Source organism: Diceros bicornis, chromosome 14 (assembly GCF_020826845.1).
Source record: "Diceros bicornis minor isolate mBicDic1 chromosome 14, mDicBic1.mat.cur, whole genome shotgun sequence".
NCBI classification, from domain to species: Eukaryota; Metazoa; Chordata; class Mammalia; order Perissodactyla; family Rhinocerotidae; genus Diceros; species Diceros bicornis.
In genome coordinates this window covers 49,191,964-49,219,836 of record NC_080753.1, presented here as the reverse complement: position 1 = coordinate 49,219,836, position 27,873 = coordinate 49,191,964, and the positions used below count along the sequence as shown (strand labels likewise).

Here is a 27,873-nt window from a genome sequence, read left to right as displayed (position 1 = left end):
GGGGGAGAGGGTGGGGAAGAGGCAGGAGGTCTTCCACTCGCTCCAGGTGTGTGGCGCAAACACCGACGCACCGTTTCCCCCCAGAGTCTGCAGTGATTTCCAGGCTGAAATACCACTCTTTCAAACATACCCCTCCCTTCAGTTACTATCCTGACTTTCGGAGCGGTGGGTGGGGGACGTTGTATATTAACCCTTGGTCAAGGTAGGGTGTACCGTCTTATTTTTTGTATCTGCACCAACAATAGGTTTGAGGTTCTTTGGAGTTTATTTTTCCTGAAAATTAAATACTGTGATAAGTTTACAAGGTTTTTCGGGTGACTACGGTGCTAGAACTTTTTATCGTAGCCTAAAGCAATAGCTTCTACTCAGGCGTTGAGATCCTGATTCAGAAATCTGGGATGTGTGCGTGTTTCTGCGTATTTGAAAAGCGCTCCAGGTGATTGCGATGAACTCTCCCCTCATAATCACTTGAAAGTATCTGTAAGGTCCGCATAGGAGGGAGAGAGGGTACCCAACTGTTGGTAAGCATCACCTGGAAATGGTAGTGTCAATAGAGAATAAAAACGGAGTGAAAGCTGGTTCCCTTCAAGTTGATGAATTTGGTGCGGTATCATTGGTTCTGAGATGGCAGTTTTGGGAAGGGAGAGAGTTAACGCTCATTTGAAACTCAGATAAAGGGTGGAGAGAAACATCGTACATCTAAGAGCCCTTGTTAAAGAGTTAGCTTTTAAACGTCCATTTTTACTTCACAAGTACTCTGGCGATTAGAAAGGACTGAGGCCTATTCTCGTGGGAATCAGAAAATCTTTCTTCCCTATGCTTGCATTGGCTGACTTTGTGTTAGTGACCACTGGCATTTTTACAATGTTGATTTCTTTAAGGCTAAAGACCCTAATGGACTTTGGAACCAGAAGGAGGAATTATCATATAAATTAACTTAGATCCTGTTTACATTCCTAATTATATGAACCAAGCTCTTCTACACTGAATTGGTTAAGAGTGTGTGTAAATTATATTGTATTTGAACTTACACAAATACTAAATGTTTCTCCATCTCACAGTTTGTGTTAGATGTACATCTGCTGCTTTTCATATATATCTGTCTATGTACCTGAACCATTCTAAGTACTTAACAAACTATCAGAGTGTAACCACCAGGGGAAATAAAGATTTTCATTTGTCTGTCTTTTGGAAAATTGAGATGAAGGACTAATTTTTAAAAATACTGTAAAGTAGATATAATATTATTTCATACAACTTTTTATGAAGTGAGATAGATGCTTGTTATGAAATAGGGATGATATTTGGTACCTGCTTTCAAGGATATTAAGGACAAGTAGGAGACTGTAAAGCATTTTGAACTTTTAAGAAAAGAGTCACTGTCTAGGTATTGAGCCAATGTGATTGTTTTCCTGGCAAACTTTTTCTCCTTTCTAAAATTAACTTTCCCCTAGGAAAAATAGTGCAGATGCACACGATTCAGCCAACCAAGTCCAGAAAATATTGTGTTTGAATTTTAAAAGTGACCTTAATTCATCCCTATAGATCTAGTGTTTGCAGCCTATGCCACAAAATATGCAGAAATATTCATTTCTTGCTGACCTTTTCAAAGCATTGCCTTAATGAAGAGTTATGGACAGAGTACAATATTATGTTATGAATGTTGTTGGCTCAGGCCAAATTATATTATTTTCCTAAGGTTTTTGTGTCTATATGTGTACACTGGGTCTGGGACTTACATAATTATGTATATAGATGTAACACATGTTTTTAATAGGAACAAAAACCCACAATATTTTTCTTTGTGGCAGAACACTGTAAGCATTAGGTTTTGATTACTTTTTCATGGAAATTTTAATATGACAGAACTAAAAACTTCAAGGAAATATATCTATAAAGATCTACTTGGAATGAAGGCCTTTTTAATAAAAGATGTTTGAAGCCCTTAGTCTGTGTGCTTAGCCTTTGTCAAGTAGTCCCCCCACTAAGGGTGGTATATCCAATTCTGGCTGCCTCAGTCAGTGGATGATTAGACCCTGCCACTCTTTTCCAGACCTTTAATTTGGTTTGTAACTTGATGCTTCGCTGACCCCACACTCTCCCTGCCATGCTAGCTCACAGAGGAATTGCTGGCACTCTGGATTGAATTTTTTTCCCTCCCATCAATTAGAACATGTTTGCATTGGTTGCAGAATGCGGTTACATTTTTAGCTCAGTATTCGAAGAAATCCCTTTAGCCATGAAGAGAGTAGCCTTAGTGAAGCCTGGATCACAAATTGCCTTATTTCCTCGTGTTATGTTAATTTCCCAGTGATTCAACTATGTGGAAATAATAGAGTCATAGAGTATTAAAATTGGAAGGCACTTTAGAAGTCATTGAGACTCTGATTATTTCTTTCTACAGATGAATACTGAAACACTCATAGCCTTAATCCAAACTATGAGAGTAGACATTAAATTTTATATTCTTTCCAGTTCTTGTAGTAATGAGAATTTTGCTCATTTGAAATTAATTTATATATGAGTTCAATAATGTAGTATTGGCAGCAAAGTAAGTTGCAAATCTCAGCTAGATTTCCAGTGAAACTCAAAGTGTGACATTAAAGGCAGTGTAGATCATTTACAAAACCCATGAATTATTCTAAACTGGCATCCGACGTTTTTCATTACCTTGGGTGGGGACTGCTTCTACTGCTGACAGAAGAAAAGGAATACACTAAGAAAGGTGAGTATAAAGAGAATGGAGTAAGGTCGTGGGGCATGTGAAGAGCGTGACTTACTAAATCAGCAGATCATTCAGGAATGATCACCCTTCAGACCTCTGCTCAGAGATTTTAATCTGAAATAATGGAAACAATCATTGGATGTTCTGGCCCTCAAAACCCTACTTAATTAAGGCTTGCCTTTTGGAAGTCCCACTTATTTTTTTATTGAGGTAATATTGATTTATAACATTGTATAAATTTCAGGTGTACATCATTATATCTTGCCTTCTGTATAGACTACATCGTGTTCCCGACCAAGAGTCTAGTTAGCATCCGTCACAGTACAAATGGGCCCCTTTTACCCCTTTTGCGCTCCGCTCTGGAAGTCCCACTTCTTGATGCTTCTGTCTTTTAAGATCGTCTATCTTAAAGATCTATCTTCCTAAGATCTTAGTGTTGAGACATCTTTCTTTTGTCACTGGTTGTAAAAGAATTTGTCTTGATATGTAGACACTAAAAGGATTGGATCCAGTCTTAACAAACCATAGAATGTACGGAAGTATGGTAGTTCCCCTTATCCACGGTTTCACCTTCCAAGGTTCCAGTTACCCGTGGTTAACTGTGGTCCAAAATATTAAATGGGGAATTCCAGAAGTAGACAATTCATAAGTTTTAAATTGTCTGCCCTTCTGAGTAGCGTGATGAAATCTCACACAGTCCCGCTTCATCCTGCCCAGGACGTGAATCATCCCTTTGTCCAGTTTGTCCGCGCTGTTTACATTCCCCGCCTGCTAGTCATTTAGTAGCTGTCTGGGTTATCAGATCGACTGTCACAGTATTGCAGTGCTTGTGTTCAAGTAACCCTTATTTTACTTAATAATGGCCCCAAAGCACAAGAATAGTGATGATGGCAATCTGGATATGCCAAAGAGAAGCAGGAAGGTGCTTCCTTTAAGTGAAAGGTGAAAGTTCTCAACTTAATAAAAAAAGAAAAAAAAAAAAAACACATGCAGAGGTTGGTAGTATCTATGGGTAACTTTTGTTACAGTATATTGTTATAATTTTTCTATTTTATTATTATTGTTAATCTCTTACTGTGCATAATTTTTAAATTAAACTTTATCATAGGTATGTATGTACAGGAAAAAACAGTATATACAGGGTTCGGTACTACCACGGTGTCAGGCATCCACTGGGGGTCTTGGAACGTATGCCCTGTGGTTAAGGGGGGCTACTGTATTCTTGCTAATGCTACAACTTACTACCATTTATTGAAATACTGTACATACATTAAGAAAATATCTTTAGAGCCCTAACAGGTAGCAATCCAGGCAGAGTGTTTGCCACCCTCGCCGCCCCACCCTCACCCCCTCCTGGAGAGTGTATAAATGCCTCGTGAAATTTTGCTTTCAATTTTCAAGAAAGTTCTTGTCACTTAATACTTCTTTCCCATAATATTTAATTAGTCTTGACTCCGACTTTTTTTCTTTTTGAAATCACGCTCTCCGTTAGCATGTTTCAGTACTTTATCACTATTTAAATGTTTTCTGGAAAACCATGTGAGCAGCAAGAGATAAGAGTATTTGGAGTATCGAATTTAAATTTGTTTATAAATATATTTAAGTTTATGAAGAAAATTAAGGAGCATGTCAGACAATTGACTAATTTTGTGTTTTGGTTTTGGAAAATACAGTGGAATATAAAGATGAATATCAGAATCACCTCTAATCCTACCACCCAGAGATAACCACGTGTAACATTTTGGCATAACTTTTCCAATTTTTTAAAAACTATGCATGTGAGTATATGTGTATGAATGTTGTTACAGAATTAAGATTTTTTTCTATGCATTCTTTTGATCTACTTTAAAAAATTTAACAATATGTCATAAGAATTGCTGATGCTATTTAACATTTTAACTATCTGGACTATATTTTTTTTGCTCACTTTTCCTCTGATAGATTGAAAGCTATAGATCATATTTTAAAAATCTAACTATTACTGCCTTTAAGGTTTTTGTTTGCTTTTTTAGTGTATGTATAAGCTTGTTTTCCCTAATCAATGCCAGGAAGAAATGGTATTTATTAACTTGCTTTCTGTAAGATGAGAAATTTACTACCTCTCTTTCTCCAGCTCCTTTATTTCCTAGTTTTTTGTTTATATAATCCAGGATTATTAAAATCAAATTTATTATTATTACTAAATGCTGAAATCATTTATTTTCTATTTAAAGAATTACTTTTGACATTTTCTTTAAGATTTATCCCCATGTTGACCAAGACTTTAAGTTATTCTGCTGCTTACACCAATTTAATAACGTTACAATTCCTCCATGCTTAAATTCATATCACAACAAGTTAAAGTGTATATTCAGGTAATTTTTTAGGAGGCCATGTGTAGCTGAGGATATCTTTAGGAAATTGTTTTCAGGAAGCTTTGTATAGATGAGAATACTCTTCTGTTTTCCTTGCTTTATGTAAGATACTTGTGTCACAGTCCTTGTCTCAGTGCTCTCTAGATAATGCTCATTTGAATTTTAGCAATCTGAGTTGCAGAGGAGAAGTCTGAGGTCTGTCTGATTGCTATTCTTTTGTAGGTAATCTGTTTTTCTATCTGAATGCTTAAAGCGTTGTTTTCCTTTCTCTAATACTAAAAAAATTTTTTTACCAGGCCATATCATGGTGATAATCTGTTTTATTAATTTTCCCAGGTACTCTTTGAGTAGTTTTGATTTGAAGACTTAAAATCTTTTTTTCATCTCTGTATTCAATTATTTTTTTTTCAGATTATTCTTTATTGATATTTTTCTTTCTGGAATTATGCATACCTTATGTGTTCATCTCCCATATTTCATCTTTTATTTAATAAATTTAATCTTTTTGCCTTTTCTCTGAATATTGGCAGAATTTCTCAAGCATATCATCTACTTTGATTAGATTTTCAGTCATTTCCAATCTGTTACTCACTACCTCCACTGCAACTTTTTGTTTGGCAATGATATTTGGTATTCAGGTTGTCTTTCCTAATCTCTGATCCTTCCTGCTTTATGATTACCTACTCTAGCTTCGTAGCTTTGATGTCCTTTGGCCTTTGGATTCAGAAGATTGTGGTTGAATACACTCCTTAACATTAATAATGCGACCTTTGCACATTTTAATTTTCTTAGCCTCGTTTCCTTCACCCGGAAAAGGTAATATTTACGTCATAGGGTGGTACAGATTACACAAGATAATTCTATAGGAGTTGTCAGAACACAGATGGTGGTAGAAGGCGTGGAGGAGGTGGCCTCCAGAAAGTGTGGAGCAGGAAGAGGCCTTCGTCAGTTAAACCCTGAGGACATAGAGGAAAAGCCGATAACAAAGATCAGGAGAGAGTAAGATCGGGGAATCAAAGGGAATTTGGAAATTTAAGATGAAAAGAACTCTCATTGGTGTCATGAGGTCAAAAAAGTTACCATGGGGTTTGACAATTAGGTTAGCGTGACATCAGCCACAGGCAGTTTCAGTAGAGAGATGCAGACAGAAGGAAGACTGGTGGAATGATTAATGAGTGTAAAGAAGATAGGAAAATGTAAATAGCCAGTAAAAAAGAGTTTCTCCTTTAGGTGAAAGGAAGAAAATAGGAAAAGAGTAGCTAGACAGATACTCAAGATTGGGGAATTGGATCTGGATTTGAAAGAACAGCAAAATTTCAAAAAAATTTTAGACTGAAAGTTTGCCAAGTTTAAACTTTTTTCAGGGGCCGGCCCCGTGGCTTAGCGGTTAAGTGCGCGCGCTCCGCTGCTGGCGGCCCGGGTTCGGATCCCGGGCGCGCACCCACGCACCGCTTCTCTGGCCATGCTGAAGTCGCGTCTCACGTACAGCAACTAGAAGGATGTGCAGCTATGACATACAACTATCTACTGGGGCTTTGGGGGAAAAAATAAATAAAATTATAAACTTTTTTTAAGGAAGTATTAAAAATACTACCATCTAGGGGCCAGCCCCATGGCCTAGTGGGTTAAGTTCAGCATGCTTCACTTTGGCAGCCTGGGTTCAGTTCCTGGGTGCGGACTTACGCCATTTGTTGGTGGCCATGCTGTGGCGGTGACCCACATACAAAATAAAGGAAGATTGGCACAGATGTTAGCTCAGGGCGAATCTTCCTCAGCAAAACAAAACAAAAATACTACCATCTAATATTATTTCAGAAAAGAAAGAAAATATTAACATTAAAAAGCTAAATAAATTTATGAGAGTCAGTATCTTAGGTAGTGAAGTTTTTCTTTCCTGTCCAAGATTTATCTTTTCGCCTGGGTCCAAGTTTCCATCTTTCCTTTTCCTTTAGGGATCTGGTTTCACCAATTGTCTTCTCTCTCAAATATTTTCATCTCTTCTTCTCTGTTGACTCTTTTCCATTAGCATATAGGCATGCTCCACTCCCCTATCTTAAAAAAAAAACATAGGTAAGAGTTAATGAGGACCTAAATGGAAACAATGGCAGAGGGGATGAGAGGAGAGGTTAGATAGGAGGGATGTTTTATAAATAGCCTTAATAGGACTTGGTGACTGATTGGATATGGCAGGTGAGAGAGAGGGAGGAATCGAAGATAACTCCCAGGGTGACCATGCTACATGGTGCCCACCTCACCCCAACACCCTACCTCAGCCATTGCCATTTCATTCTTCATGGTTGGTGCCTAAACCTCGGTTTCTGCAATTATTTAACTGTTGGGACCCTGCTTGCAGGAGTTTGTGAGCCGCCAAAGTATGTATTTTCTACTGGAAAAAGATGAAAACCAATTGATAGAACTACGAGTACACATGTAACAGGATGTTAAAATGGAAGCTTTTTAGTTTTCGATTTTAGTGGTGGCTCAAGACAATAGAGGCCACATTCCAACTTGAGGTATAAGACCACAATGCGGACTTGGCAAAGAAAGCACAGGAGAACCATTGTTTGCAGTTAGCTCGTTGGCCGCCTCCAGCTGAGAAAACAGGTTGGAGAGGCCAAGAAAATAATGATCAGAAGATGACTTTTAGAAAATTGGTGGCAGGTTTGAGATCCCTCTCCTGGCCACCATGAGAGAGGGGTGTGAGGTATTTGCCCCTTCAACTCAAGTCTAGAGAAAGGGGTTTTATGTAGACCATTTGGAGTGTTCAATGTGTATCCTCTACTGATTGGGAGGCATATTGGATCAGAGATTCATGCCTGAGAAATCTAAAGGACAAGAGACTGGTTCGCTAGCTCCTCTGATGGTGGGTCAAAAGAACCATAACTGCATTGTTTGATAGAGCACAGAGTGCAGGATTGTTCCGCAAGGACCAAAGGGAGACCATGCTGGAGAGTGAGCTAGCTAGGGATCATCTCAGGTCACGTGTAAGAGGGCCACCTGGACCCCAGCAGGGTAAATTGAGGAAAGAGTCATAAATAACTATCTGCAAAAAGGGGTCTGTAGGTGATAGATCCCCAGTGGTGGGGGTAGAATGGAGGCTTTCCACCTCTCCATCCCTTATTCCCCTCAGTACCGTTTCATCCCTGGCTCAAGAGAAAAAGTAAGGTTTAAATGCCCACCAAGCTCACAGGTTATCGGCATTAGATATCACATCTGTATTAGTGAAGGAAGAACTCTCCTGCTGCCTCTTCTTCCCCCACCTCATCCCTACTTTGGTATCAGAAAGTGGGTTAACCTACATTAGCAATCTGGCTAAAGAGAGAAGAATCTTTCCCTGTCTGCCTTTCCCAGTACAAGTGGGAAAGTGTTCAGTAAAAGTGCTCATTAAGCCATAACTGAAGGAGGGAGAAGTTGAACTTTACGTGAAGTTGGAGGAGTTTGAGTGCTGTATTTGATTGCACAGGTTAATTACTGAACTGTGATTGATTTTTTGGACTTAGAGTGACTTGAAGTGTCTTCATTATTTAAGAGTGACTAGAAAAGTCATGACAGGTGTCCTGAATTTCATCTGAGGACAAGGGAACAACCAGCCCCACAAACTAAACTTAAAGAGGCCATGGAGAAAATGGATAAAGTCGTTTTCTGATCATACCCCATGAGTCTTGCTTGTTCATTATAAGAGTCACACATACAAAACCATCTGTAGTTTTTCAATGATACGTAATTGACAAGACGATAGAAAGGAAGAACAGAGATGGTTATTATAGAAATTAAACTTATTCACAGGAATGTCACAATAACTATTTTCATTTCCTAAAATGATGCTAGGAGAATTTTAATCAATTAAAATATACATTAGGTGATTTTAAGATGAGATTTGCAATCTGTTCCACAGCTGGGGAAATGATCTGAAATGTTGCTTTTGTGTAATAAAAACATAAGACATTTTCCCCCTTCTGTTTCCAGAGAATCACTGAAGCAATAAACAGTTAAAATTAATTGTTCACCATTTGTATTCTGCCATTGATCAATTTAAAAAAACATATGTGTTCCTGTAAAACAATAAAGATGATGCCCATCAGCCAATAAACTCTAGAAGAAACAAGACTGCTAATGGATTTCTCTTTTCAGCTTTTGGGAATTTTAAAAGGGCTTTAAACTATTAGCTTCCAAATTATCTTCCCAAAATTTGCAATGTTATTCAGTCAAAGTCTTTTAATGGTAAAAGAGTGACAAGGGGACAATCTAAGTAGCATTTCTATTAATGTGTTCCTAAAAGATGAAAAGACAACTTGAAAAATACGTGAGTCACACGTAAAGTATTTACATTGACAGAGAACAAGTGCAGTTTATTCTATAGAAGCTGAATTTTGGATTCAGAGGTAGGATATTAGATTGACCTGAAAAGATGGAAGAAAGGTGATGACCTGGCATGGGGACATGAGTCAGTCTTCTATGGCTCGGAGGAAGCCCTGCTGTGCCTTTAGGATGCTGAGGGCAATGTCATGTTGCACTAGTGCTCTGCTAAATGATATGTGCAGTTCCTTTAGTGTAGTGGTTAAGAGCAGAAGTGCTAGAAGTGGTGTGATCTGGGGCATATTATATCTTCTAATGTTGTTTTTTCCCTGTGGTAGGCAAAATTCTAAGATGTCTCCCAAGATTCCATCCCCTGGTGTACACCCATGTAAATCTCTTTCCGTTGAGTAGTGGCTGGAGTATAGTTACTCCCATGATTATGTTACATTATTTAAGACTGGAGAGAGGTTCATCTGCTGGCTTTGAAGAAGCAAGCTGCCATGTTGTGAGAGGGCCATATGACTAGGACCCTAGAGCAGCCACTAAGTTTATGGTAAGTTGTTTCCTTGCTATAGAAAATTAATACATTCCCCATTTTCTCTAGTCTGTACTGTCAGAGTTATTACAAGCATGTGCTGGAAATTCTTATTCTATCCTCATGTCTCTTAACTTTATATATTTTCCATTAAATTGGTTTCTCTGTATTATGTCCTGGGCTTTCTTTGGATTTATCTTTAATTTCACTAGTTCTCTCTTCAGCTGGCTACATTGATCAGCTTTTGGTTTGATAATACAGTGTAACAAACAACTTTAAAAACTCAGTGGCTTACAACAAGTATCTCTTTCTTGCTCACAATTCATGTCAGCCGATGCAGGTTGGGTGCAGTATCTCTGCTCCAGGTGGTGGGTCAAGTTCAGTTGACCCCATGTGCCTTCTCATTCTGAGAGCCAGGCTGAAGGAGGACAGCAGACCCCGTCTGGGGTGTGAGGTTCTCATGGTGTGCAAGAGGGCTGGCCGAGACTTGCAATGCTTCCTAAAGCCTCTGCTTACAACTGGTGTCGTGTTACTTAAGCCATTGACCAAAGCAAGTCATTGGCCAAGCCCAACATCAATGACATGGAGAACTAGACTGTTCCCCAGGGGAAGATGAGAAGAAAAATTTTAAACAACAATACAGTTTTTAAAATGGTCTAGCCAACCCTGTGGCTTAGCGGTTAAGCGTGCACGCTCCGCTACTGGCGGCCCGGGTTTGGATCCCACCGACGCACCGCTTCTCCAGCCATGCTGAGGCCGCGTCCCACATACAGCAACTAGAAGGATGTGCAGCTATGACATACAACTATCTACTGGGGCTTTGGGGAAAAAAAAAGGAGGAGGATTGGCAATAGATGTTAGTCAGGGCCAGTCTTCCTCAAAAAAAAAAAAATGATCTAGTGTTTTTTTTAATTAACAATATTTTTAATTCTAGATCTCTGTGTGATTCTTTTTGAAATCTCCTTGTTCTTTTATCTCATAATGTCTTGGTCTTGATGTATATGTTCTGTTCCATCCTTGATCTTGTCAAATATTTTTAAAACATTAAAATTCTTAGAGTGCTCTGTTATCTGTACTTTTGGCTGGAGTAAATTCTGCTTTTTGATTCATCTGCTAATTCTGTCTTTCTCATGGTGGTTTGCTTGTTCATGTGCCTTATCATCTTTGACTGTAAGTTCAGCATGTGAGTTCCATGTGTCCTGGGTTGTGAAGGTGTCCCTATGAGGCAGTTTTACATTTCTTTTGTTGAAGGCTGCATGTTCCCTCAGTTTGGAATCTGGTTTCCAATCCTGGGACCTCCTTTCTTGTGCCTTGAACAGGCTTAAGTCTCTAATTTCTTGAGGGTGATTCTTTTTTCCATCTCTAGCCTGGGGCCTGGGCTGGGCTTTCGTACTGCTTGCCTTCTGAGAGGATGGAGTTTTTCTAGTCCTTCTCCTCCTGACGTTACGTAAGTTGCTTAATTCCAGCTCCAGATGATAAACTTCACACTCCAAGGCGAATATCCTATTCTCATATTCCTATGAGGTCTTCAATTCCTAATCACAGTTGTGGGTTTTGTTTCTTTTTTGTTTCTGGGAGATTTCCCTTTCTTGCTTTCTGCCCAGCTATGTATTTTAAAATACTTTGTTATGTTTTATGTATATTAGCAGAGAAGGATATGGAATGGGGTGGCAGTGGGTGGGGGTGGAGTAGGCTTCTTAAGTCAGCCCCTCATGCCCTATTGGCCTTATTGACTGGAAGTCCTTAAATTCATTTTGTGACCTTCCCCCCACCCCAAAATTCCGTTTTACTTTTTATTGGAATCACATTGAATCTGTCAATTAGTTTGGAGAGAATTTATATATTTACAGTATTGAGTCCTTCCATCTATGAATCTGGTGTATATCTCATCATTTATTTGAGACTTCTCTTTAATGTCCTGCTGAAATTATGCAATTAAAAAATAGATACTGTATACTTATCATTAAATTTAGTTCTCGGTTTTATAATTTATTCCTAGTATTATTTCTAGCTTGTTGAATAACCATAAGCAAATTATCTAATTATTAGTTTTAATTTGGTTGACCTGTTTAATTACTGTTATTTAACTCAGTTGCTTAGTGAATATAAAGTGACAAACTTACTGGAATAATTCAGTTGTTTAACATTTTCATTTATGAGTTTAGTCTTAATGTGTTGTAGTTCAGAAACTTAAAGTATGCATTAATGAAATTACCAAAATACACATAAGTAAAACTTATTTTTTTTTGGTGAGGAAGATTGGCCATGAGCTGACATCTGTTACCAATCTTCCTCTTTTTGCTGAGGAAGATTTGCACTGAGCTAATATCTGTGCCAGTCTTCTTCCATTTTGTATATGGGATGCCGCCACAGCAGCATGGCTTGATGAGTGGTGTGTAGGTTTGCCCCTGGGATCCGAACTGGTGAACCCTGGGCCGCGAAAGTGGAGCGTGCAAACTTAACCACTATGCCACCAGGGTGGCCCCTATTTTTTTTTTTTTTTTTTTTGATGAGGAAGAGTGGCCCTGTGCTAACATCTGTTGCCAATCTTGCTCTTTTTGCTTGGGGAAGATTGTGGCTGAGCTAACATCTGTGCCAATCTTCCTCTATTTTGTCTGTGAGATGCCACCACAGCATAGCTTGATGAACAGTGTGTAGGTCTGCGCCCAGCATCTGAACTCATGGACCCTGGGCTGCTGAAGCGGAGCACTCGAGCTTAACCACTATGCCGCCGGGCCAGCCCCCAAACTTTTTGAAACAGGAGTAAAAATAGAAACTACTGACAGCAGTACACTAAATTAATATGTATGATTTTGCTACTTGATGCATATCAGGATTGATGCAAATCAGGACTTGTAAAATCATTGGTTGAAGGAAGGAAATTGTGGAACCTGGGTCTGTTGCTAGACGAGGGAGCTTGGCTTTAGGCAACAGACATTAAGTCAGCTGAGTGATCTTCATTGCTAGGATATGGTAAAAGTCAACTCAGACACAGCAGAAATGTTAAGTTCCTGAAGAGGCCTTGTAGAGGCGTCAGCAGAAACTCTGGAACCGCACCCTCTGTTGGCAGCGTAAAAACTGTCTACCTTGGTTTCATGCACCCTCAGTTTTAAAGGATTTTGCAAAATTATTGTGAAAATTTATTATTTCTTTTAATTAAAAAATAGATGTATGTCCCCACATGTCAAGAGGTATAAGAATCTAAGGAGGCATCCCCAAATTAGCCAAGCCTAATGTGACAAATCTTAAAATATATTAGGGATTTCTGGGCTACAATATTCTCTACATTATCTTCAGTTATTCTGCTGTGCTTAGATAGCACCCTGTATTAAAATTTTCTCATTTGAGAAAATTACACCTTTGCTATTTATTTTTATTATTGTTTTCAAATTATTGAAAAACATTTAACATATGAAGTCTTAAGTATGCATGTTTAATTATTATTTCACAGAACTATTCTTAGAATACGTTAGGGAGGTTGTGGGAAATAAAGTGTCAGTACGTGATTTACTAAAGTAAATACATATATGAAAGACAAATAGGAGATCCATTAGTGAGGTTGAAACTCGTATATGATATTATGGTTACAAATCAACTTATTTATTAGGTAAAAAATATACCCTCTTCACATTTAGCTAGTTGGTTTTGTTTTTGTCTTTACTGGAAAGAAGAAAGAAAATTAGGGTGAAAGCAAGTCGAATTTGTCACATCTGAGAAGGCTGGTAAAAGGCTCTTAAGACTTGCTATATGATAACCTCCTTTTATATTTGCATAATATTAAATATGTAGTAAATAACTTGCATATATATGATCTCATTTGGATCTCACAACAAGATACTGAAGATACTGGCGTTCCTACATTACACAACTAAGCCCCACAAGATGAAGTGACCTGCCCAAGGCCTTCTATTTAGAAAAGGGGAGGATTTGACCTGAAAATAGAAATGACTAAAGTGAGGTAAGTGGTCTAGGAAATAGTAATAAATAAACTGAGTTTTGTGGATTATTGGGTATAATATTTCATCTATCTATATGATACCTTTCCATCATTGGCATGAATAATTGAGACTTCAGAGTTTTCTCTGTAGATCAAAATGTTTTTTGGTTTTATAATGAGAAAAGCCCTTTAAAACACAGGAAAAGCCTTCTCTTTAGAGAAATGAGGAGACAGAAGCAGGAAAAAGTGTGATAGGTTTGGCAGTCACATTTTTCCCAGCACCTATTATATGTCCAGCTCTGCCTGAGGCACTGCATGCAGGTGAGAGGGGGATTCTTATTCCCATTTTACATATGACAAACAGGCTCAAAAGGCTTAAGTTTAGTAGCTAGTGAAAGATTAGTGACCCAGCTACTAATGAAGAAGCAATAATTTGAACTTGGGCCAAAGCCTGTTCCCCTTCTGTATATGAGGCCATCTGTGAAATGCAAATCCAGTATTAAAGCCTTCTCAACAGCTGTACAACAAGATGGAGACCAGGTGTAGTTCTTCTGTCACTACAATGCCACCATGTAATCAATAAATCATTATTGCTTGCAGAGCCTTATTGATTCAACTCCATAGAGCTCTTTTCTCATTGGCTTCATTTATTATTGTAGAGCTTAGAGCTGGAAGGGACTCCAGAGATTTATAGTTTACAAACTAAAAGTGTATATCAGAATCCTTTTGTGGAACATTTTCAAAATATACATGCCACTTTCTGATTTAGTAGATCTAAGGTGTGGGTGGGTATGTGCGTTTGGAAAAGTTTCCTAGGTAATCTGATGTGCTTTTCTGGTTAAGAATCATTTAGTCTAGTCTAATCCCTTAATTGTGTAGATGAAAAGTTTTCTTGGAAGGAAGAAGAGTGCTTCTAATTTAAGAATGCCTTGGTTAACAGAGGTGGTTAGAAAATTTAAGCCATAATGATTCTATTTCTCCAGTTCTTTCTGAGCTCATATTTCACCACCATCGACTTGCAATTTAGTTTCTGATTTAATGACTTGGGGCTTTAGGTAGAGCTTTATTTTCAAAACAAATCTCCGTTTTCCTATAATGTAGATGAATGAACAATGCTCTGCACTGTGTTTTGGGTTCAGAAATTGTGAGAAGCTCTTTAATGATAATAATTCAAGTTAGTTGCAAACAGCTGCAGCAGGGAGGGAGCAGACGGAGCTGCTGGGTCTGATGCTGGAAGCCACGCTGAAGTTTATATGGTGTCGATGGGACGACAACTTGGCTCTAGGCAGAATAACTTTTTGAAACCCGCTGAGTTTATTTTACATTCATATATATCTGAAGTGGTTAACAGCATATACAGTTTATGACTTGGCATCATTTCCCCACTCTGGTCATGTTTAATGACTTATGGAGACAACAGGAGAGCGAGAGTGTCTTTTCTTTACATTGGATAGTTGGAAAAAACTCCATGGAGGAATCTATCATTTGTGGAAGAGGAAAGAGCATAGATAATTTTAACCTTAGTAGAGACCATCCACCTTAGTTAACCAGTAGCCTACCTGGGCTCTCTTTTCATTCATTAGGCCGTAAATTCAGCTTCCTTAACAGCACAGATCAAGATATTTAATAACATAGGATTCAAGTAAAATATTTTGGGTTCAAGTGACTTGCTCTATAATCTACCTTTTATTAAAATGGATTCACTTTTTAAAGAGAGTCGTACTTCTAATTTCACACTTTCCTTTCTCAAAAAGGAGCTTGTACTGTTCTCTTTCTATATTATGTAAAACATAATTTTTTTTCTGTTAAGATTATTCTTAATGATCAGAAGTAAATATGACTGTTCATATCTCCTCAACTGGTTGAACAGAATGAACTTACTTCAGATAAAATGTCATGGGCTGATCCCTGTAAGGAAAAAGTATAATGCTACATTACTGCTTTGTAGAATTAAGAATTCTTTCAACCCAATAAAAAAAGGGACAAATATAAGCAGAGAGAAATAAATAACAAAAAGATTGTGCATCTAAGCATAGTAAAACATGGTCAGGTCCAGAATGAACAGAAAACTCTTGCTTTAGTTAGGGAAACTATTCCTAGATGTTGGTATAGGATTCTTTGGAGCAAGCCCTCTGCAAGCTACATGACAAATTCCTTGAACAAAGTGAGATTTTCTATATCTGTGACTATTTGGGGGGAAAAAAGAAAGAAAACAAAGCAAAGAGAAAAAAGAAACACAACCAAGTAATCACCATTTTTGTATGGTTGTTTAAAATTAATACTTCTGTATTTGAATATTGCATTTTCAAGAGAATATACTTTGATTTTAGCATTACTAATGCAAGCAGTGAGAAGTCCTCCTGTACATGCTCATAAACTCAGTAAGCTAGGATCGTAGGTCTTATAAAGGCTAGATGGGACCTTGGAAGTTATCCTTTCTTGCCTGTTATTTTACAAATGAGGAAACTGATGTGTCTTGCCAGGGTCATTGGTTATCTGGTGGTTGAACAAAGGCTATTGCTGAAGGTTCTTGATTCTTAGTGACATTTTAGCTTCTTTCTGCTTATGATAAAAAAAAAATTAGATACTTAATAAACTTGTGTATTCAATCAGAGAAGGTCACTATCCAGTTTTTCATGTTTCAGAAATATAGGGCATGCTGTTCTCCAAATATTTCTAGTTTTTTGCCTTCAATATTGCTTTTCCTGACCCCCATGTGGTTGGATGGGATCATGTGACCAGTTAGACCAATGATTTGTGAGCAGAATTGTGTGTCACTTCTGAAGGGGGAGTGTTTAGTCCAGGGTCTGAGACCCTCTGGGGATCTGTCTATGGTAGCTGCTTCGTTGGCCTGTCTCTGCATGATAATGATGTGCAGCGCCCCCTGCTGAACCAGAATGGACATTTAGCATGAGTGACAAAACTCTTTTTGTTTTAGGCCACTAAGATTTAGGGCTTATTTGTAACCTCAGGTTATAAACCTGCTAAAGGGTCTTTCTTTTAAGGAAGAAAGTGCTTCTAACTTAGGCTATAGCATTAAAGAGAAATGAGGAAATGAGGCAACACATTTGACAATTTAAGGCAAAAAGAGTGATAGGAATTTTTTTTGCTTGTTGAGGGTGTCTTTTTTTGGGGGGGGGGGATGTCTGTGTCATTATCTTGATTCTCTCCTTTGGTTATTTTTTATCACCTATGATAGCAAAGTATACATGGAATGACTGCGGCAACCAATCTCAAAATTTTTTGAACTGTTGACATTTTATTTATTTATTTTTATTTATTTATTTTTTGTGAGGAAGATCAGCTCTGAGCTAACATTCATGCTAATCCTCCTCTTTTTGCTGAGGAAGACCGGCTCTGAGCTAACATCTATTGCCAATCCTCCTCCTTTTTTTTTCCCCAAAGCCCCAGTAGATAGTTATATGTCATAGTTGCACATCCTTCTAGTTGCTATATGTGGGACGTGGCCTCAGCATGGCCGGAGAAGCGGTGTGTCGGTGCGCGCCCAGGATCCGAACCTGGCGCCAGTAGCGGAGCATGCGCACTTAACCGCTAAGCCACAGGGCCGGCCCTGAACTGTTGTCATTTTAAATCACAACTAAGATTCAGTAAATTAAAGTAAGAATCAAGGACTCTGGGTCCTAGTTTTCATATTGCCACTGCATGACCTCCATCTGTCTGGATCTCAGGACACGCATCTATAAATAGGTGTTGAAACAAATCATCTTGAGTATCTTTCTAGCTCTGTTGATCTGTAATTCCAGGAAATCAGAGTAACATGCTGCTGGCTATTTCAGGTTAGGGATCTGAAACACAATTTTAAAATATAAGAACCAGATCTAAGTATATCTGGATATAACAAGTGAAGGAATAAATGATGCTTAGATTATCCAAAACTTGAACTGTCCCAGAACACGATATATTGTACTTTCAGAGTCCTATTTCTTTTGTAGGTGCCATCCATGATTTTTTGTGTGTGTGTGTGAGGAAGATCAGCCCTGAGCTAACATCCATGCTAATCCTCCTCTTTTTGCTGAGGAAGACCGGCTCTGAGCTAACATCTATTACCAATCCTCCTCCTTTTTTTTTCCCCAAAGCCCCAGTAGATAGTTGTATGTCATAGTTGCACATCCTTCTAGTTGCTGTATGTGGGATGCGGCCTCAGCATGGCCGGAGAAGCGACGCGTCAGTGTGCGCCCGGGATCCGAACCCGGGCCACCAGTAGCGGAGTGCGCGCACCTAAGCACTAAGCCACAGGGCCGGCCCCCATCCATGATTTTTTAAAAATGCATTTTCCTTGTTTTTCTGATGTTTAAATGTATTTTTCTTGTATTTGACAACTTGTTTCTTCTTTGGCATTCAGAAAATTTTCCCAAGGATCTACTGGAACTGTGTGTCTCTTTTGTTTAGCTTTTTAAATTTCTCGTAGAGATGTGGATGTTTAACACTTTTTCATGAGATTTGTCAGCTTTATCCAAATTTGCCTTACTCTACCTAAGTTCTAAGACCTTGGGAAATTAGTGGCAGGCTCAGCGTTAGCCTCTCCTTTTGATGGAAGTACAATGGCTGCACTGAAAGTTTCAGCTATCAGATCTTCAGAAGGTTTCATTTGCAGTCAATTTGGATGGAAGGCTCAAGTGACAAAGGCTTTTAGGGTCAATTGGCATGTGTCTTAATGGTGGAAGTGGTGTCACTGGTTTCTTGGTCTGGCTTTTGACTTCTCTCTTCTTGGAGCCAAAAGTAAGCTGGCCACAGAGCCATAAAGCCATAGTCCCTGGCCGGAAGGTGCCCTTATAAGTTATATTAATTTCATTGCTATCCTAATGGATTGGTAAAGGGACTAAGTGATCTGTGAAAGCCTGTTCAGTTGTTTGCTTTTATGTGGACAATGTTCTGGATTGTTCATGTTTACTTATTTTTTTTTTTTTTGTATTGAAGTTTAATATAGTTAGTATTGTGTCATGATATTCTTTTTCTTAGGGAGGTATTCATGATGGAGAAAGTTACTCATAACGATTGTCATTCTTGTTGGTTGTAAAATGTACTTCTAAGAACTCGAAACTGCCTGAAAATATAAGCCTATGGAATTGCACTGAGCTCCTGGCACCTTTTTTTTTGATTCAATGGCAAATAAAATGCTCTTTATGTAAAACTCAATTTTTAAGAAAGCAGAAGAGTGACATTTTGACTAGTGTTACTTTTGTATTCCCAAAACATTATTTTCATTTTCTGCTTTCATCTGAATCTTAAATATAAAGACAGTTTCAGTGCATTTACTCAAATAAAAATAACTTAACGTGAATACAAACATTACTCAGTCATAAGAATTCTTATTGAGCTCAAAGTCGCATGTACAAAGCGCCATTCAGTGCTTTAAAAAGCTGGCAAGGGTGATCTTAGCCGTGCAATCTTATCTTCAATTAGTCGTCTTACCTGATCTTAAACATTGGCTACTTACAGTGGAGTGCAGTGTTAGAAAAGGGGATTCAGTGCCTCCAGATTTCAGTTAACTCTGAGGAATGCATAAGCCCCCAAGGCTAAGGTAACGCACTGTAAACTTTCTGTATATTTGTGAACAACAGTCTTGGGGTCTTTCAATAGGTATGAGAGGTATGCAGGGTGAGGTATTTTACTGACTCCTCCATGCCACCAGGCTCACAGCGCTCAACTGAGCTAAGCCAGAATCCCCATGTCACAACTTAGGTGGCTTAATTGGTGAGGAGTGTAAGCTGGATGGGATGTGGTGACACAGAGGATGTCCTGAAATACGTTCAGATTTGATGGTATGAGAGATATGTACATTTTGCATGATTATTTTCAGTCGAACACTTGCTATTTTAGACGTTCTTTCTTAGCCTTCTAAAAACAAGTAGTGTTATTTGCTTGGTTTATCATAGCCATTTCTCCAAGTCCAATGGATATATTAAGAAAAGAATTGATGGTTGTTAACTAAACCTATTGTGGTAATCATTTCACAATATATGTAGATCAACCCATCATGCTGTATACCTTAAACTTATACAATGATGTATGCCAATTATTTCTCAATAAAACTGGAAAAAAAGGAAAATTCTAATAATTACATTACTCTGGTCTTTCAGTTTAAGACACCCATATGATTTCTCTTAGCTCAGCAACTATTCACAAAGGGAATGAGCTGTATTCTTAGGGTACTTAGCATTTGAGGTAAGTGAACATTTTTTTCATTCACACTTGAGAGGTTTTACAGCACACTTAAACTCTACCTACATACCCTAAGGGGATGTTAACAATAATAGGTTTGATATTTGGGGGGAAAAAAAAAAGCTTGAGCTCATCAAAGTAAAAGCAAATTAAAGAGCAAGGAAGCAATAATTCTTGCATAAATGTCCTGTTAACCTGTCTCTGTTGTGCCCTGAGGGCAAGAGTGAGCCATTTCTCCTGGGTGAGTGTTGGTGCCCAGCTTGCATCAGCTGCTGCTCTAAGTGTCAGTTATGTGGGGCCCCTGACCCCATTCCACTTTCAGAACAAGAATAGAACTAATTGTAGCATCAGGATGCAATGCATTCCAAAATATATTTACTCTGAAGCAGTAATCTCTTCCACCTCCTGCAAAGCAATGAAGGACGTATTTTTTTTTGTCACTTAGAATTTTTTTGACATTGGATTTGAAACTCTAAACCTGAAATGTGCTGAAAAAATATAGTACAAATAATCCAATTTTTATATAATTCAAATCTTTTAATAATGAACTCCATGAAACCATCCACATTTTTTTACTATGTTGGAATTGTGCTGTGTTAACTTTTGCTTAAAATAAGAAAACCAGTTTTAGAGAGCGTCTTCTGACAATGTTTTTTGCCCTAATGGCATTGGGCATTTCCATCCAGCCCTAGGCCAAATCATAAACTTGGCAAAGTTTACATCTCTTTTCTTCATTTTCTTTGTTCTTTAAAATTTATCTCCCTCTCAGAAGCCCTCCGCCTCATTCCAGTCCATTCCCAGTATTGGACAAGGTCCCTCCTTAACCACAGTAAAAAATCTGATCTTCAGAAGGAATGTAAAATGAATACACACAAAGATATCATTGACCAATAATAATGAGCGGAGAGAGGAAACCTCTAACTTGGATGCCCCTGGACTAACATTGTGTAACAATAGGACGTTTTTGTAGTTGATGCAGCACTTGGAGCCAGCAGACCTGGGTCCAAGCCTGGCTTAGTCACTCTCAGCACTCCATCTTTCTTGGCTTCCATTTATATCCATTACTTGGGGGCTGCAGTGATTCTACACGATGGTGTGTGTAGAAGTGTTTTGTCAAGCAGGAAGCGCTTTGCAAGTGTTCTTTTTCACAAAATTGCTGTAAAATCATGCAAGGAACTCTAGGAAGTCAGACATCCTATCCTTTGGGACCTTGGATAAGTCTTCTAACCAGGACTGTTTCCTTGTCATAAAACCTTGCAGGTTAACCAGAATCTCTCTCAAGTCCTTTTCAACCCCAGGCGTTTTACAACTCCGTGAAATAAAATTATTTGCAAAGAAAACACTGTGACACTTAGTGCCGGGAACACAGAAGGTGGCATGAGTTTGAAGTAGGAGGTAAGTAGAGGTAGAAAGAAGATGATGATTATGGGGGAGTCGGGGTTAATCCCCCAGAGGAGTGCAGATGGGAGCTAGAGAGCAGGCGGTCGATGAGGTCTGTGTGGCAGGACCCCTAGAAAGTGGGGGCATTAGGGGTGAAAATTGCAGGGATGTCTCGGAGCCGAATGAATAGGATTATTAGACTTTTGGGAGGTGGTGTTGCCAGGTGGGTAGGCTCTAAGGCTCCAGGGATTTTGGTGGTAGGCAAATGCAGGGGTGAAAGTGACAGGAGTGCTACTAACACAACAACCACCAGCTCCTTAATTTGTCTCCCCCTCCAATCCACTGGGCAGTGAGAAGGATCAATCTAAAATGTAAATCAGATGACTTCTCTCCCTTGCTTAAAATCCTTTAATGGCTTTCATTGTATTGAGGTTAAAATACTAATTCCTTATCCGGGCTTTCAGTTGCCTGAAGGAATTGGTTCCTGCTTATCTCTTTAATCCTCCTCTCCCCTCGTCTTCCATTCCACTCTGCCTCTTTCTTTCTGAATTCCAGCCACTCTGTCGTCTTGTAAGTCACCGAGGTTTTCCTGCATCAGGGCCTTTGCATGTGCTGCTTCCCCACCATTCTTCACAGGGTTAGCTTTGATTCTTTGGGATGTTAGCTTAAGTATTACTTCAAATAGGCTTTCTCTGACCACTCTACATGTAGTACTCTCTGCCCTTCCTCTAAGCCCTTTATTTGTTTCTTTAACAACCACAATCTATAATTATTGTGTCCTAGCACGGTGTCTGACTAAAGAATTCTTTGTCAAATGATTGAATGAATGAGGAGTTCACATTCTTTTTTCCCTTTTCTTTCTTCTTATATCTTTTCTCTACTTATTTTGTCTTTCCTTCACTTTTTCAAAGTCAATAGAATTTATATATATATATATATTTTTGGTTATAAAAATAGTACATATCCATGTCAAAAAATTAAGTAATAAAGTACATAAGGAAGAAAATGAAAATCACTGGAATTCCATTGCCCAGAGAAAAGCAGAACTGACTTTTATTGTATTTACTTAAAATCTGGTTCTTAATTTTAAAAAACAGTTGAGATCAATGTTTTTCTTTCCAAAATTTAACAAAACCAAGTTGTTTTCCCCTTACAAGGTCTTCGGAGTAGTCAAGTCTGAGCACCCTTCCCAGAAAGCTTTTCCTCCCGATGACATTGGTTCTGTTCTTCTCTGCTGAGGAGTTAGACTGACCTTGCCTTTTTCAGGCATAATCCAGCATTTATCTTTGGTTAAGAAAAAAAAAAAAAAGTGTTATTCTGGTCTTTCACTGCCAGCATTGCAGACTATGCATTTACATGCCTCGGATTGTGTATTTGGAGAAGCTAACAGCTGCGTGTGCTATTTCCAATACTCGTTAAGATCCAGCCAGGATGTGACCATAGGAATGCTTGTCATGTTTTTGAAGGGGGGGTTAGATGTAAAATTGGTGAGTGATAATCAGAGGTGAAAACTAGGTGAGAAATTCTTCAACAGGCTGTAGGCTTGCCATCTGATATTTAGAGAAAACAGCATTCCTTTGAGCAGCTCTTAGAATGCTCATCTGCCTGATCCTGGGGGAGACACAGAGGGTGAGTGCTTGGGAGACTTAAGTAACATCAGTATGCTTCCAAAACAATCAAACAAATTCCACTCTCTCCTGGAGAACAATAATGTTGCATAGTCTATAAGTTACCCACCAACCAACTAACAAACCAAATGAAAAACGTCAATTTTTCTCTTTAAAAAAATTGATGGATTAGGGGGCCATGGGCAAGTCCTTCCCTTCTTTGAAGTATTGACATATGCAACTGTATTGTATTCCTAGTTCATATTCACCTCCAGCTCAATCAATAAATGATTCATTGACACTGTTTTGGGATCTGATTAGGCTGGGAAATTCTGGTTATATTTTAGTAGGGCCAACTTCATGGATTTTCTCAAAATATTTTGCAACCCAAAGCCTAATAGAAGTTTAAATTAAATCTTTATTTTTGTTCCTTTCATATAATAACATTAAATTATTTGGTGTTCTAGGAATATTTTGTTTGGGAAAGGATGTTTAAAATTAGAACTATTTTCCTTGGCTCTAATTACTTAAACTACCACTGCTAGATTTTGACTTTGTTTTGGTATGGAGAGGGGGCAGGCAGTTAGCATGTTTGTATTTGCATAATTACTTGACGTAAGAATGTATTGAAAGCTGGGAAGGGTGTCACAGATACTGTCAGTGTCCTGCCCACTTCCTTTAAAACTTTATCGTTTCACTGGCTTCAGACTTCCAACTGCGAGTATCTGGAAATTAACACCAAGCCCCAGAAGCACTCAGTCAAGGGCTGATGGGAGTTAGGGTGTAATTACTCCAGCTCCTTCACCCGTTGGGTGGGATGATTGTAAGGCTGGTTTGTCTCAGAGTTTCACGGTGGAGTTAAGTTCTAGTTATGGCTTAACAACCCAGCCTTTCTTAGCCATCTTCCCTCTCTGGCTGCTCCCCTACTAGTAATTCCTGCACCTTCCTAATAAACCATTTGCAATGAAATATTTGTCTCAGGGGCTGGCCCCGTGGCTTAGCGGTTAAGTGCTCGTGCTCCGCTACTGACAGCCCGGGTTCGGATCCCTGGCGCGCACCAATGCACCGCTTCTCCGGCCATGCTGAGGCCGCATCCCACATACAGCAACTAGAAGGATGTGCAACTATGATGTACAACTATCTACTGGGGCTTTGGGGAAAAAAAAAGGAGGAGGATTGGCAATAGATGTTAGCTCAGAGCCGGTCTGCCTCAGCAAAAAGAGGAGGATTAGCATGGATGTTAGCTCAGAGCTCATCTTCCTCACAAAATAAGTAAATATAAAAAAGAAATATTTGTCTCAGATCAAACCAAATCCCCACTTTGGGGGATCCTAACCTAAAACAAACCTCTTCAGGCAACATTTTAATCTATTATCCTCAGTAGATAAAAAAAATTCTTGGTTTAATCCACTTAACAGATCCTTGATATATTTTCATTATCTAGTAGCACATATTTTTAATTATCTACTAAATAATGTCTTTGTTATTGTTCTTTTTAAAGGGAAAGCTTTTGTACATCTAAAACATGATTGAGACAATTCAAATGTAATAAAAACATCAGAAAAACCAGTACTTAGGTTAAACATGATCATATTTTAAGAGTTCCCAGTCTCAATAGTGACACTTAAAGACAGAGCAGAATATGTACCGAGTGCTAAGTTTAGTGACTAAATTTATCATCATACTTTTATTGTTTCTTTTGAAGCATCTTCTATATTATAGGATAGCCAGGGACTTATAAAGAATTTGTAATTTTAGTGAGGGTAAGGTCTGAAGTCAAATACCATTTAATTCACATGAGTGTAAGAGCTCTGCATTACAGTCTGCCCCTTAAGTGTCTCGGATACCATTGAAAATAAAAGATTTTGCAGAACTGGAGAGTACACATGCAAAAGTCACCCACAACTTGAAAGACATGGGGTAAATGTGAATCTCGAAGGTCCCATGGAGGCACTTAATTGCTAGAGTTTGCAGCTGTAGCCTGGCCTCCTGAATGTGCCAGCTATCCTGAAAATGCACAGCCTTGGCCTGGGTGATGGAGTCGGAGGTCATGATGGAAACAAATTCATGATAATTAACTAGAAGTACATTCTGTCTGTGGTGGGCCAGTAGTATGTCTTGTAATGTAGGGAGGGAGGCAGCAGAATGTGGTGACTGGGGAGTACAGGCCAAAGGGGGGACAGCCTGGGTGCTAGTCCTCACTCTGCCACTCACTGTCATCAGATAAAATGAAGATAATAGTTCCTACTCTTTGGGGTGTTTGTAAAAATTAACTTGATAAAACTATTCGAATACAGTGTTTGATACGTAATAAGCTCTTGGTAAATGGTAGCTATTATTAGGGTAATTTATTGTCCAAACCAGTATACTTTCAAAAATGAAAAAAGGTGCTATAATGATACATATTATATAATTTATATATATTTTATATAATTTTAAAATTATTTATATATTGACTGAAAAATTAGATTTATTATATAGATAGGCCTACCAAATCATTCTATTTAAAACTTTTGAAAATAAAATTCTTTCCAAAAAATAAAAATATCCGTGTACATGAAAGCAAAATAAAAAATAAAACCTATCTATTTGAACATTAAAAATAAGTAGAATGATTTTTGTTACATATTCACATACTTAGTGTTTTAGTCATATCTGGCTCTAACAAAACATCACTGGCATTTTTCTGAAGAGTGCACTTTTTTTTCTAAGACACGTTTTTAATTTTTCATAATGTTTGAAACATTTTCTGAAGTTGTACTTTTTTAATAAAATTGAAATTGCTGATACCTTCAAATGATTCTTCTCCATAAACCATATTTTTACTTGAGAAACATACTCTCTCTACAAGAACTGAGTTATTGGGTGAAAACTGAATTCTGCTAAATAGAGAATATTCTGAATTGTGACATTTTTGTATTAAAATATATAAGTAATCGGCTAAAATATAACCCTTGATACCATTTCGTTTTTTTGGCCTCCGTTCAGAGGACCTTTCCTTGATAGATATTTCTAGAGGGCAAAGTTCATCAAGTTTATCTCCAGATATGATTCTTTTGATGTTTCCCCAAACTGAGATGCTACAAAATCATAGGCCCTCTTAATTTTGTTCCATTCCAGTGGGCATTATATAAGTTTTGTTACCCAACCAGGTTCGTTTTGCCTGCCACATGATTATGCCAATCACTAAGACGACGAGTTTGCAAAGAGAAAGGGTTTAATCAGAAGGCAGCCAAGCGAGGAGGTGGGAGAACCAATCTCAAATCCGCTTCCCTGAAAATGAGGACTTAGGGATATTTATGGGATAAAGGGGTGGGTGGCCTGAAGTGTGGGAATAGATGATTTGGAGGCAAGGAGAAGTGAGGTAATTGATGATCTGCACCAGCATAGTCAAGCTTGCTCTTCATAGGATGCACATTCACAAAATGGCAGCATTACCATGATCTGAGGGTGGAGTTTTTAGCTCACTGATGTCAAGAGGTCATCCTCAAAGGCCCAATTGATGAGTTGGTGATCTCAACTGGCCTGAACTAGACAAGGGTTGACTCTCAGTTCCTGAAAAACTTAATTCCAAAGAGCAGTTATGGAATTTCAAAATTAAATCATGGACATGATTTGAGTGCTTATCATTTAATTTATTCACTTCTTTCTTTAGTTGAGATGATTCAATGTCTTCCTTTCTGCAAGTTTTACTTTTCAATAATTGTAATTCTCCAAAAGCTTAAAAAGCTGAAGATTTTTGGTGCTCCTTGAATTCTTTGATTAAAATTCCTAACTGATATTGAACAAAATGCACCCCAAATCTAGAGGACTCATTTACAAAAAAATTCCGTTCCATTGGTAGGACACATATTGGTTTATTAAGTAGTTCCAGCTGATGATGGGCAGCAGAGAGAGATGTCAGTACTGCCATACTGACGTGTTTTTGTTTTTTAATTCGACATCAGCTTCGTCACAAAAACTTTGTAGTTTAGTTACTCAGCATATTCAAAATTTGTGAATTTTGACAAATCCGGTTTCTATTTCAGTTGGTAGAGTAATGCAACTTCTTTGGATGAAATTATGACTTACATTTACACTGTAGCCAATTCCAATTATATTTCTGCTCCATATCTTAATTTTAAAATTAGTAAAATATTGTTTTTACCATGGATACCATGCTCCACCAAAATTATTTATATTATCACTTCAAAAACAAGTACTTTTATTTTTAATGTTGAACCTTTAAATTAAATTTACAGAGAGATTGACAGCAATGTTCGATGTTTCATCTTAGACTAAATTTCCAAAAGCTTTACCTTGATTCTATGAATTAGATTAAAAAATCAAACCATTATTGGAATTAATTGATCTTTCTAGGTGAAGCCTTGGTAACATGGATATAAAATTAGCAACACTGAACTGTTTATAAAATTCTTCTGCTTTCACTACCAACACATTATAGCTTTTGCTTCACGTTTGTACATGGATATAAACACTTGAAATAAAAAATTGGCAAAGGCAATTTAGAAGAACAATCACTGGATCTGTTATGTAAGCACCTTCTACAGCTCCATATGATAAATCATAAACTACAAGTACAGGGTGCTCAAAATAGCTACTAATTTTTGATGTCCATTATGATGCCTCTTCAGCAGATGTGTTTTTCCATTTTCCCTCAGTTATTGATATCATCTTGTCCCTGATGGCTGTGGGGGTTGCAAATGATGACATTTTGTGCAATTTCACATTCATCATTAACTTACTTGAGAATCAGAAATTCAGCACTTAATATTTTACTAAATATAAACTTCCATTTTTGAGCTTATTGCTGTTGAAAGGGCTTACTGCAAGACAAAACATCACCAAACACTAAC

The 27,873-nt window shown here is 38.1% G+C and overlaps 1 protein-coding gene across 1 annotated transcript in view; it reads left to right on the top strand.

The window, feature by feature from the left end:
• Positions 1 to 27,873, top strand: part of RNF144B (ring finger protein 144B) — a 159,288-nt gene that overhangs the window by 367 nt on the left and 131,048 nt on the right. The window lies entirely within an intron of this gene.